Below are 14,032 nucleotides of genomic sequence, written 5' to 3'. Positions count from 1 at the left end.
CCTGGGTTTCTTCTGCGAGGCATATTTGGAGTTTCAGCGCGAGAGCGCCCTCTGGCCTTCGGATGGAGATTTACTGCTGATCAAAGAACCATGCTTCACTGAAAGATACGCATGACAATCGCAGCTTTTGCCTAATCGCGATTTATCGCCTTTGCGATTTAATTCCGATTAATTGTGGAGCCCTACGTTAAAGTGTTTATATTGTCTCAATTGAAGAGCTTAAGAACTTGGACTAGTGGCTCAGATCAGAATTGGTGAAAAGGATCCCTGTTTTTTTAAGTGGTTCACAGTTTTATCTGCCAACATGAACTTTTCAGAACAACTAGTTCATCTGAACTGAAAGAACAATTTGTTGCGCTCTGTTATAAGTTATTAATTAATTACTTTAAAAAAATATTATAGTGTAAGTTCAACAAGTAATGTTGCACTGCCATATTGCTCTCAGGAATAGCATGATTAAGAATGATGAAGATTAAGGGGTTCACACAGAATGCTTTTTTGGTTTAAAAAATGCTGTTTTTTTTACTTTGTTTTTTGAATAATGAGAATGTTTTGTGGCAGGATAGAGCAAGGTTATTATAGTTAACTAAAACAGAAATTTAAATAAACATGACATTTAATTAAATCAAACATATGTGATTTCAGTGAGTTGCCGAAGCAGTATTTCTCATTTTAATTTAGTTTACCTTTATTTACTAAAATAACTATGAAAAATAAAATAAAATCTACATCGATAAAACAATGACTAATAAACATGACAAAAACACAACAAAATTACTAAAACCTTAAAAAAAAAACAAAAAAAAACATATGTATAGAGAGGTCAGTGTCATGCCTAATGTCCATTTCCTTATAAAGAGGCAAGTGATACTAAAGATCATTAAAATCACCATAACCGGTAGTAATGAGCCTAGGCGTGTACCCAAAGCCCTTTTCTCAGAAGCGAGCGATTGGCTGAGCGCTCTAGATAATCTCAAGGGTTCACCAGGCCACATTTTCACCCCTCAGTGATGGCAGATGAGCTCTGCCTGCCCACATGACTACCCTTCTACAGCTGTCAGATCCTCATTCACTTACCCTGGCACTTCCACACCCGACGGGCACAGCCTGACGAGAGGAGACGCGCAGGGTTACAGAGGGTCACAGATGTGTGGAGCACAGCCAAGGTTTCACAGACAGACTGGGGATTTCACTGAGGAGGGACCGCTGGGAGGCCGCGGGTGAGTCTGGAGTTCAGAAGGGCCTGATGAACAGTTTAATAATGTCTTAATTGCACCACGGCCCGATGCTATCGACTTATCGACATTGAGGCTGGAAAGGTGTGGCTGAGTCAGTGGACAGGACAGCATGAGTCCGGAATGCATGTGTCTGACAAACAGAATAACCTTTAACGGAGAACCTGCACACCATCAGCATGTGTAGACGCTCAAACAAAGATATCAACAGCACAGCATCAAATGCTAATGCTGTGGGACACAAACAACTGATCCCAGAGGGACTGGGATGGGATTTATTTCAGCTTTGTGTTTTCTACAGCAGATAAGCACAGGGATTGTATTCCTTTTGTTGGTTTTGTGGACTCTGTTAAAAAAGCAAAGACAAATTAACTTTTGCATAGGGCTGGCTGTCACACGATTGCCGCTGATGCTAGTGCAAACCAGAATTTGAACCCAAAAATACAATGTAGGCCTACACCGGACGTTGAACTATGCTGTCAGGGCAAAGTAAGGGACACAATAAATCAATAATTATTTTTCTGTTATGGCAATAACAAATTGATATTCGTTGTTACAATTGCATATTTTACTACAAAGTAAACCGAAGTATCACATCATTAAAATGGATAATGGTTTTGAGATTAGGTAAAGATTACATTTAAATCTTTCATTGCATTTTTTTACTGTTTTTAAAGATTAAATATTTTACATGACAGCAAAGGTAATTTTAAATGTAACATTTAAAAATAAAGGGAATGAACAAGCACAAGAAATACTGTTGTCAAGTAGTGATACCAAAAAAAAAAACAATAATAATAATAATATTATGAGCATGAGCTTGAAAAACTAAAAGCTTGATGGTTTAATGTTTGACAATGAAGAAATTAAGACAGCCATAAATATTAACATTGTAAGTTTACAGTAGTACTGTGAAATAAAATTGCTATTATTTTTTTACATCATATTTTTCTTAAATACAAATTACACTTTATAAATAAATATTAATTACATATTAAAATATTAATTATTGAATTAATATTAATAAAAAATTCAAAAAGAAGATTTTTTTTAAGAATTTAAGAAATTGTACCTACATGCAGAGTAAACTCAAAGCTTTTCTTAAATCACATTTTAAATCGAAAAGCACAATTTTTCATCAGAAAAAAAAAATGTTTACACTGTTTAAGTTTGGCTGAAAAGCTTCACAATATGACAATTTATCCCATATCAGTTTTGTCATACTCGAGACCAGACCCAGTCTAAAGTGTGTGTCCATATTTTCACATTGTGGTCTCTGAAGCATTTTTTTTCTCGATCTTGACTCGGTCTCAACCCTCATCAGGCCTCAAATGAGCTGATCTCAACTACTACAACACTGCCCCATATAGTTTGACAGCATGGTCCACAATTAGGATTACAATTCGGGTTTTATCAGTGGAAGGTCATTATTGCACTAAAGGAAGTGTCAAAACATTTCTTTGGAATTCAAATGTTTATTGGTTTTGTGGCAACAACTCTTGAGCTCAGTTCATCAGCAGGCTGCAAAAGGCCTGAAACTGCTGCTATTGGTGCACAGTTGAGAATTGTCATTACTTAACAGTGGATGCTGCTTACCTCTGTGGCTCCTGAGATATCAGTGTCTCTCTGCAGTGTGTTTTAGTCCTGCTGCTTCCAAGGTTCCGTGACTGTAGGAGCCCTAAATGTGAGTGATGTGTTGAGGAGCTTTTCACAGCAGTGCTAAAACTCTTGCTTGAGAGGCCAGTGACGCACAGAGACAGACACTCATAATATCGCATTTGTGATCACACACAAATGCTTAAAAAAAACAGTGCATTCTTCCAATCGCTTGTTCTTGGCCTGGAGGTAAAAGCTTAGCATGAGCCATCATTGCCCTCCTGTGGCTAGAACTGTTATGATATCCACTCATTTATGCATACTTTATCTCCGTACAGGTGATAAAGATTGTTTTTCATTTGACAATTTCTAACTTTGAGCAATAGCATCTTTTACAGAGCTTAAAGGGACAATTCACCAAAAAAAAAAGTAAAATGTGGAAAATTTGGTCACTAATTACTTACCCCATGTCATTCCAAACCGAACACAAAAGGTCTACATGCATATACAACAGCTCATAGTAATCACATCTGTTGAGCTCCAAAAATGACCAAAAAGCACACTGAAAGCAGTCCATATTATCACACACATGGACGTTTTTTGTGTTTTCTTTCCCCATGTGCTCTGTGTGACCCAGGTTTTCCCTCGTGCTTGATTATGTTAGTCAGTTCACCTGTGTCCATATTAGTTGATCTTCCTCACCTGTCTGTCCCTCGTTAGCTACCCTACTTTAGTTGTAGTCTGTTCAGTTCTATTTGGTCCGGTATTGTTGATGTTGCCTTGTGTGTTATACCATCCTCTCCATGTGGATTACCATTAAAAGGATTTGTGGTTTTAATCTTTGGTGTGCCTTTGTCTCCCTAACAGCAGTAGCGTGACACATGTGATTTGTGTGCTATATTTCAGGTTTTCAAAAACATGCAATAGCTTTGTTTGAGAAACAGCCTGTTTCCCTCGTGCTTGATTATGTTAGTCAGTTCACCTGTGTCCATATTAGTTGATCTTCCTCACCTGTCTGTCCCTCGTTAGCTACCCTACTTTAGTTGTAGTCTGTTCAGTTCTATTTGGTCCGGTATTGTTGATGTTGCCTTGTGTGTTATACCATTAAAAGGATTTGCGGTTTTAATCTTTGGTGTGCCTTTGTCTCCCTAACAGCAGTAGCGTGACACATGTGATTTGTGTGCTATATTTCAGGTTTTCAAAAACATGCAATAGCTTTGTTTGAGAAACAGCCTGAAATTTAAATCGTTATTCACTAATACTGTTCCCCTTCATAGAACCGTTTGACTCCGGACCCACTGCCAGCTCACAGAGCCAGTGAGTTGAACTCACTGAACTGAATTGTCAAACAAACTGTTCTTTTGAGATGATTCTTTTCAATGGACCAGTTGATTCATTTCACAAATCTGGCAGAGTTCAAATCAATAACTCAAGAATGCAACTTGAAATTTTAACTTGAATCGAAACATTCCATTAAGCATCCAAAAAAGTTGCAGATAGCAAAGTAAATTCCTAATTTAAGCAAAAGAATATGAAAAAATGTTTGGATATCCTACTGCATAATATTGGTGCAATTATCAGGAAGTAGAAGCGACATCAAACCATCCAGATTGACTAGACAAGGTCATCCCTCAAAAATCTGTGCGCACAAAGAGGGAGGATGAGAAAATGAGAAAAACCACATGGGAGGGTGACACAAATGAGGCCATTACTCAGAAAGAGCTATGAAAACATGTCTGGAGTTTCCAAAAATGCTTGGAAGTCAGTTGCGGGAGAAGATTTTTGTGGTCATTTGAGACCGGAATGCTGCGTTTGAGCAAAATTTCAAAGTGATATGTAAGCAACAAATCTAAAATCATACTTATAATGAAGTATTGCTGCAGGGAAGTATGGGGCGGTGAACAGGCGTCATGCTGAGGAGCTGCTTTTCATCAGCAGGGACCGGCAGTATTCTTAAAATAAAAGGAATACAAAATACAGGAAAATTGCCTGGTGCAAGTCAACCTTTTTTCACTCTGCCAAACACTGAAGCTTGAGAGAATTTTATCAGTATACGCACCAGTGCACGTGGCAGAACTGGCAAAGTAATGAAAGGTTGAGCACTGGGTGTAAAAAACCCAATATCTCATTCCATTTGTCTAAAGAAAAGGACAACTTCTCATTTCTGTGTCCACAGAATGTTCCTATCAGTCTTTTCCTACATTCACACAGTCGGTGGTCGGGATCGACAACCGTATTTACTGATATTGTTCTGTTTATCTGTACTCTCAAAATCCACATGCAAATTTTATGTCAGTTTAGTTACAGAATGTGGTCTTGTTTTTAACCAAACTGTGCATTAATGTATTGATTTATCACTCTAAACCAGTATTCTGCTGCTTTGAGAGTAGCTATTGTTTCTCACATCTTCATTTACACATTCTAAAGGACTTTATTTTGGTGCAACAAGGCAGCAAGCAAACCAGACTCAACACACAAGGTCTGCCTTCGTCAAGTTTGATGTCTGGGAATAAAAGTCCGCCTTCCATCTGCGTTGCCCATGTCTGAACTATATTTGCCATTTTGACCTTTGATGAAATGGATTTGTCAGCCTGACCTGAAATCTCATCAATAGCACTGCACCGGCTGAAGCGGGGGCCGCTCACATTCTGTTTGAGCGTATATTTTCCCATTTACAGAGCACAAAGGTAAAAATGTTGAAATTTAAACTGGAGTTCAGTCAATATGCACCATGCAGTAATATCATCGCTGGGTATTCCTTAGCCTGTAAACTGAATTGTATCAAAATAGTACAGAATATTCTGCAAACAAGTAGAAAAGGCCTGCAATGCCTACAATGAATACAAACAGTCATGTGAATTAAAATTTGAAATCTCAGTAACCATCTTAAAAAAATTGCTCATATGAATTGTGCTGACTGCAAATGATTTATTTCTACAATGGTATTGGTAACTAAAAATGTTTGGATTGTACATTCACTTGCTACACTGTTAAAAAATAAAAATAAATAAAAGATTTTTCGAAGTTATTAATAAAAGGGGTCATATTATGCTTTTTCAACTTTAGTTAGTCTGTAATGTTGCTGTTTGAGCATAAAAAAGATCTGCAAAGTTGCAAAGCTCAAAGTCCAATTCAAAAGGAGATATTTTATTTAACAGAAATCACTTTTCAAAAACTACAACGCACGACTCGTTTGGACTACAACGCATATTTTCCGGGATTTGTGATATCACAAAACGCTAGCTTTCCCAAGGCAGACGAACTTAGAGTGGTTACAATCATCCGGGTTTAAATCGCGCTCAAATTTATTTGATTTTGATGCAATATTTACACTGAAGCTCGCAATGGTAAGGGGCATGTCATTTCCCGACCAGGCGCAGAGTGGTGCCAATCACAGCACACACTGACACAGCTAACCAATCACAGCACACACTGACCCAGCTAACCAATCACAACACACACTGGCCCAGCTAACCAATCACAGCACATTTCGTATTTCAGAAGGCAGGTCTTCATTTGATACAGGAACTATTCGAGCCGTTAATGCCAGACTGGGGAGAGAGGTGTTGTAATAATGTAAAATATGTGAAAAATAATGTTTTTCGAACAACCTAGTATCTTGCCTGTTCTAGGACACCCCTAAAACAAAATCAAGACTTTGTAAAAGAGCATAATAGGACCCCTTTAATAAAACACAAAAACTATTAGAGTACGGTTTTAAAGAAAATATTGTTTGTTTTCTATTTCAAAATGTCATGTTTATTTCATGGTTATGTATTACTTGCCATTTTTTTAAGTATTTGTGAAATTTACTTGCAATTTCTGATTGAAAATTGTTTCAAAGATAAAGTGTAGGAAAATTACTGCCATATAAGCCAGCGAAACTTGAAAAGTACTGGATACAACTTTAATAGAGCTCACCATTCAAGTTTCTATCAAGAGCTACATACTCTCAAATAACAAACAACAAATGCACACAAAATCCAAAGCTGATCAGCTTTTATTGTACTTTTGTACACTGACAAAATGTAGTTTTCTTAGAAGAAAATCCAATATCTCACAAGAGACACTATCAAAGTCTCACTTGGTGGCTCATTCAGTCCAGAATGAACTGAGGCCAATACTGAAAGGTGAAGAGAGAGCTCCAAAAACTCAATACAGCAAAAGGACTTTTTGATCTCCTGAGAGAAAGTGAATGAGAAGAAAGCAAACGAGATCGAGTAAAAGAGACAGAGGTTCATACTGAGAAAGGGTTCCCCATCTATGTGTGTGCCTGTCGAGGCCGATCATTGCACCTCAATCAGGCGTGATGCGACGACTGCTGCAAGATGCAACACAATCAAAGCTAATCCAAACATATCTGATATAAAATGAAGTTAGGTAGAGCAAGATTTTGGACCAATGAGATTTCACAGTGGGCAGAGCTACCGAGCACAATACCACAGACAAACAATGATAATTATCAACAACATATAATGTTGCAATCTCAGCTAATTCAGTTTTTTTGACTTACGAAGAACCTCCCACAGGAAGTGACCACTAAAAACAAAAACAAAAATAAAAAAATGTGGAAAATAATGTTTAAACTCTTCTGTCCATCTAAATTACTTCACAGACAGAACAAATAGGAACATACAGTTCTGATTATGGTCATCTAGATCGACTCAAACTAAACTCTGATTATCTTATTCTCATAAACTGCATAGTCAGACTGGAACTTTTTGTCAGCTATGCTTCAGACAGTCAGTAAACAGACTGTGGGTGTCTGTAAGTGTGCTGTCTCAGACTGAGACTGTTGTCATATATCAGCTGAAGTGTAATCATTTGGTGACATTTATCTCAAATTGTCATGCCCACATGAGAGTTCCTCTCTAAAAACTCTGACTGGCTGTGCTGGGCTTTTAAAAGAACATGAGATAAATACATATATTCTATCATGCATGAGTCATGTCATTTGCCTGCAGAAAAGTATTTTTTCTAACCTTTATGTTTTGCATCAATACATTGGATTCCTTCTCTCTCTTCTGCTCTCCTGCTGGGATGTTGCTGGATCCGTGGCTTGGTAGTTAGAGTTGAGTTTGGCTCTAGTGTCATTTCCTGATCCTTGGAAATCCGTCTCTATATCTCAATAAAACTCTGCCAAAGACAACACATCTTTCATAGATTGGGAGATCCAACAACGCTTAGTGAAGAACTAAAAGTAATATATATGCCTAATGGTTACCACGCAAAACAAATATTAACACCAAAAATGTATGCATTGATATGTTACCTGTTTGAAGTAAATTAATGAAATTATATCGTTTTACTATAAAATAGGTCCTGACAGTGACAGTAAATGGCAGGAGATAGTTACTAGGTCACGCACATACATCTTATCTTTTAGCATTTTTTTTTTTTTTTAGTTTAAAACTAACACATTTTAACTTATTTTTGGTATTTATTGTTGTGCTCATTAAGTTCATGCCATATGTACAGTATGCGAAAGAAGCGGCAGTGATTGTTAGCTGAGTCTCTTGAGCAATTGACACAAGTGAGCAGTAGTACATATGACGTTTCTTATTATAAAAATCATCAGATTTGTTATCTAGTTCTGGTTCTGTTAAGATGTTGTTTCGGTACACATCTCAAGCAGTATAGACAGCAAGTTAGTGCACAATGTTTTCGGACAAAGCCCCAGTCTTAGTCTCACACTCACTTTTCCTCCATCTTCACACAACGAAGAAAAATAATGTTGTCTCTCTATAGAATCACCTTCGCAAGCTTTGTGTGCATCTCTTACTGTAGGTTAGAGCAGGGGTTTTCGCCCAGGGGTGCGCCAGCACCTGTCAAGGGGGGCGCAAGCATCAGTTAATTCAGAGACGTTCCTTTGAGAATTTATGAATATGAGTTAACAAATCTTTAGCCATCCACTAGGGGGCAATCTGACTCTCACTGCTAGTCGACCGTTAGAGCAGAGTTGGCTCGAGTATCAGTCACGCTCAGTGTTGCCAAGTCCGCGGTTTTCCCACGGAATTCGGCTACTTTAACACTTGCCGCATTTTGTAGTTTTGGGCTAGTTTTGAGTAGCAATTAGGCGGGTTTTGTTGTGAAAACCTGGCAACCCTGGTCACGCTTATTGACAGTGTAAGATGATTTACGATTAGCCGTGTCGGAAATCCAACCACGGATTGGCATGTTGTTATCTCAGAAACAGGCTCAGCCATCACATTGAATCAGGTAAACTGGTTATATATTTATGTTTCAGTATAATTACGCACGCTATACCAGGGGCGGTTCTAAACCCTTTTTAGGTGGGTTTCAGCCCCCCTATCTGTCACCTTAGCCCCCCAAAACTATCTTAACGATCAGGCCAGTGCTGCTTCCTCGAGAAAGTTTTTCATTCTCACGTGTTTTAAGTCTTGTCAGTTTAAACATTAAAGTAATTTTAAGCCATTTAAGCCCAAGACATCTCAATGCAGTACTCACGCACTGTGATAGAGCGTTTCTATGCGAGTGAAATTAGACAAACTTGGGGGGGCGCATGTCCTAAAAGGTTGAAAACCCCTGGGTTAGAGGAGGGTAATCAATACCTGAGAAGAGACGCTGAGCTGCTTCGCTCTCTCAAGGACACACCGACCACACAGACCTTGAGTTTCACTTCACTCTGCCAGAAGTATTCACACCCTACACATACAATTCTTCAGACAGGGCCAGAGGTTATTTACTGTGGCATAAAAGTGATACAAATAGATACATTACATTAAACCTACATATAATGAGTGATTTGTGACACAAGAAAATATATTTATGTGGTAAATAGGTAGAAAGGCCACCACAAATGCATTTTATTCTAAGCAGGGAAACAATTGCATCTGTCTTTCTATGGAACCTATTATTGAAAGGCGGTTATTATATAGCTTGATGCACGAGGGCCATGCTGTCATGGCGATTCCATATAAAAGCATTGATGTTAATTACCGGAGACTCAAGGAGTAACACCTGTACAATCACAATTACTACCAGTGAGCTCTCTCCTAATACTCATATGCAGCAGGATATTTGTAAATGGTGTGTTTTTTAAAGCATCAGATTCCTGAAGGCTAGAGTGATGATGTGCCAGTAGAAATGCCATGACCTGAAACATTTGTTTTATCATTCTGCAATCTTTGCATTTATGTGGGATGTCTGACAGTTGCCTTGAGCTGTTACTTTGTGCAGCAACAATAAGAAGAAGAGAAATGTCATGACCATGGAATTGTCTATGAATGTTTATGCATGCTTATTTTTGGATGAGAAACTATAATGTGGTATGCATAATGTTTTGTTTTTTTTTATAAATGAGTAAAATCAATAAAGCATGTCACATTCTGAACTCCCATTAGCAATGCAATGAAAAACCAAACAGATGCTTAAAGTTCAAATATAATGCAATATTTATCTCTTACTTTTATTTAAGTATTTAATATGCCTTACAAGCAATGGTACGTGATGGGTTTCTGAAATGAGGATGCAAAATCCCCTAAAAAGGGCTAAAAATATTACACTATATTCTAGTTCTTTTTGATGTTTTCAAAATATTGTTTAGCTTAAATGTATTGCGTCTAACTGTTCTTTAGTTATTAGTAGTATTAAAAGTCTTTAGGTCCTCTATAAATATTGATGGCGGTGGGTACAAAAGTGAATCTTTAATTTATTTGCTAACAACTGCATCAAGACAAAAAGTGGTGAGTGGGCGAGTTGTTAACTTTGTAATTAGTCTTTCCATTTTCTTCAGCTTGATTTTTAATTTGCACACCTGTTATGACAGGTGGGCATTGTCCTGCTGGCACCCTGCCAATCACAGTGACATGGAAGCAGTAGATGTGTTTGACTTCGACTGTGCTCCGCCTTACTGATCTGTGAGATTTGCCCTTTGCAATTGTAGGAGGAGTTGATAACAGATCCGTCAATTTGAAAAGCGTTACTTGTAGTGCTGGGCGGTATACCGGTTCATACTGAATACCGGTGTTTATTTTTGTTATGATATGAATTTTTAAAATATCCTCTCTCAATCAGTAGAAAATATGGTTAGCACCCGGTCATGCATAAAAAAAAAAATACCGTCATGTACCATGAAACAGGTATAATTTTGAAAATTACCGTTATATAAATTTTTGGTCATACCGCCCAGCACTAGTTACTTGCATTTAAAATTCTGCTTTAAACTTTAGACAGATAAACAGATGTTTGAATTTAACATGCACATAACTTTTCCATGGATAGTTTTTCTGCTTATTTGAACAAAGACTAAAGGAACAAAGTTCAACATAAGCCTATTAAGGATAGCAACTCTTGTGAAAAAAGTGTGTTTAATTGTATTCAATGTGTGCTTGTAATGTACTTCAAATCTTAAAAGTATGTATATAAAAAAACTTGCTGATAATATCATATTAATGAAATATAAAAGGCCACTTAAGTTAAAGAGATACACTTTCAGAATAGATTTCTTATGTAGACTTTTACAAGCGCACTTTATAATAATGTCAAATTTTACTTTAAACGAAAGTACTTTTTTTCTTTTTTTTTTCTTTTAAGGTTTATGTCGTTATAAACCCGTAAGACCTTCGTTCATCTTCGGAACACAAATTAAGATATTTTTGATGCAATTTGAAAGCTCTCTGACCCTCCCATAGACAGCAATGTAATTACCACGATCAAGGTCCAGAAACGTAGCAAGGAGATCGGTAAAATAACCCATGTGGTTCAACCGTAATTTTACGTAGCTACGAGAATACTTTTTGAATGCAAAGAAAACTAAAATAACAACTTTATTCAACAATTTATCTCCTCCGCGTCACCGTAGCGCCATTTTGGAGAGTATCCACTGAACGCAAACAGTGTATGCCGTTCTGTGTCAGTCGCATGACACGGATACATTTTCCACGTTTATTTACGCTTTGATTTGAACGAAAACAACGTATCCGTGTGGTGCGGCTGACACAGAACAGCATAGTATATGCTGTTTGCGTTCAGTGGATACTCTCCAAAATGGCGCTATGATGACGCAGAGGAGACGAATTGTTGAATAAAGTCGTTATTTTTGTTTACTTTGCGTACAAAATATTCTCGTGGTATTGTTCCGAAAATAAACGAAGGTCTTACGGTTTTGGAATGACATGCGGGAGAGTAATTAATGACAACATTTTTATTTTGGGGTGGAGTAACCCTTTAAATACATGACATACAATAGAATGGCATTAAAGCATATTTTAGTTTCCCATAAATGCTTCTCAGTACATTCAGCAGTAACCATATTTCAAAGACAACTGAAGTAATTATGAAATTACATCTAAAGACGTAATGAAGTCCTACTTAAGTGGGTAAAAAAAACAGTCTAAGTTCAGCTAATTGTATTTAATATCAATTTAAACTATAATGCATTTGTATTTAATTGCAAATAACATATGTAAATAATATAGTAAATTTTAAAAACATGATAAAAATCATTTTACTAGAGACTAACGCTTAATTTCACTTGAAGTTTTTTTTTTTTTTTAATACCATTGATTATTTTCTCATGAAAGTGTTTTGCCTCCCTTGGAATTGCCTAAAAAAATGCCCCTGCTGGCAAGGCCATGCTTGTTTCTCATTCTGGTGGAGACGAAGCGAGCTTGCCCGTGTCTCAACCTGAAGTTTGAACTTCTCCCTCCATAGCACAGCACATCTTTTCAGTTCTTTGTGACCTAGTTCACCTTTTTTAAATCCCTGCTAAAAAAAAGCAGAAGACTTGAAAAGATGAGAAATGTATTGGCTGCTCACTCGGGATCCTTGAAGGACATTTTTTTGTGACCCTATAAAAACTACTCAGTCTTCTTCAGTGTTGCCACAAAAGTTTGCAATTAATACATGTTATTGCTCTATCAGTACTGGGATCTACAGCTGTCAATGTGTAAAAATGTACTATTTTTTGATCAAAGCAAGGCTGTGTTTTTGATTGACATCTTGTCCTTTCTTGTTCTTTTGTATCCATGACTATGAAAGCACTTTGACCTGCTGTGACAAATCAGACTTACACTCCTCACTATATTGCGATTTATTGGATGGGAAGTACCCTTCAACTGAAAACAGGCTAGACTAATCGATTCTTGGGATTTAGGAATCGATATCGTTCCGTAAAAATGAGAATCGATTAATAATGAGATATCGATATTTTTTACCCAGCCCTAATTCCTAAACAAGTTGGTAACATGTTTTATCATATTGCTAGTGTGATTTAGCATGTTGCTAGCATAATTTAAAACATTGTTAGAATGTTTTAACATGTTGCGAGCATGATTTAACACGTTAACATAGCATGTTGCTAACATGATTTAGCATGCTGCTAACACGTTTTAGCATGGTTTAATATATTTCTAACATGTTTTACCATGTTGCTAACATGATTTAACATGGTATTGTTACACCATGTTGCTAGCATGATTTAGAACATTGTAAACATTTTTTAGCATGTTACTTGTAGGATTTAGCATGCTGTTAGCATGATTTAGCATGTTGTTAAAATTGTTTTAACATGTTGCTATCATGGTGTAGCATTCTTTAGCAGGTTGCTAGCATGATTTAGCAATTTGTTAATGTGATTTGGCATGTTGCTAGCATAAATTAACACATTGATAGCATGTTTTAGCATGATACTTGCAGGATTTAGCATGATGTTAGAAGGTTTTAACATGTTGCTAACGTGGTGTAGCATTCTTTAGCATGTTGCTAGCATGATTTAGCAATTGGCTAATGCAATTTAACATGCTGATAATGTGTATTAGCATGTTGCTATCATAAATTAACACATTGCTAGCATTTTTTAGTGTGTTACCTGCAGGATTTATCATGTTGTTAGAATGTTTTAACAGGTTGCTTACATGGTAGCATGATTCGATTACCAATTCGATTCGATTCAATATTTATTATTTTGGATATATATCAGGTACAGTACATGCCAAATTTTCTCAAGGAAAAAAAATCTCAACTAATGCTGTAAAATATACATGAGAGTCAGTTGGTCCAACATTACTATAATATCGAAGGTTAAAATTAATGACGTTTTTACAATAATAAAGTTACAGTTGCATATTAATATGTCTACTTCAATTCATTTTTTGAAATATTAACATTTAAATGGTGGCTGTCATAAAAACTTGATGGATTTATTCAAACATAAATTAAACATTGAAGAACAGTAAAAA

General features: G+C 36.7%; 1 long non-coding RNA gene across 1 annotated transcript; it reads right to left on the bottom strand.

Moving 5' to 3' along the window:
- Nucleotides 1-870: 870 nt before the first annotated feature.
- LOC107709554 (uncharacterized) lies at nt 871-3,435 on the bottom strand. The gene is made up of 3 exons (XR_001636506.1): nt 3,296-3,435; nt 2,832-2,913; nt 871-1,581 (listed from the first exon to the last, which is right to left on the bottom strand). It is a non-coding gene; the product is annotated as an uncharacterized LOC107709554 (long non-coding RNA).
- Nucleotides 3,436-14,032: the final 10,597 nt, after the last annotated feature.

Source organism: Sinocyclocheilus rhinocerous, unplaced genomic scaffold, assembly GCF_001515625.1.
Source record: "Sinocyclocheilus rhinocerous isolate Xijiao unplaced genomic scaffold, SAMN03320098_v1.1 scaffold656, whole genome shotgun sequence".
In the NCBI taxonomy this organism is placed as follows: domain Eukaryota; kingdom Metazoa; phylum Chordata; class Actinopteri; order Cypriniformes; family Cyprinidae; genus Sinocyclocheilus; species Sinocyclocheilus rhinocerous.
This window is presented reverse-complemented; position numbering and strand designations above follow the sequence as displayed.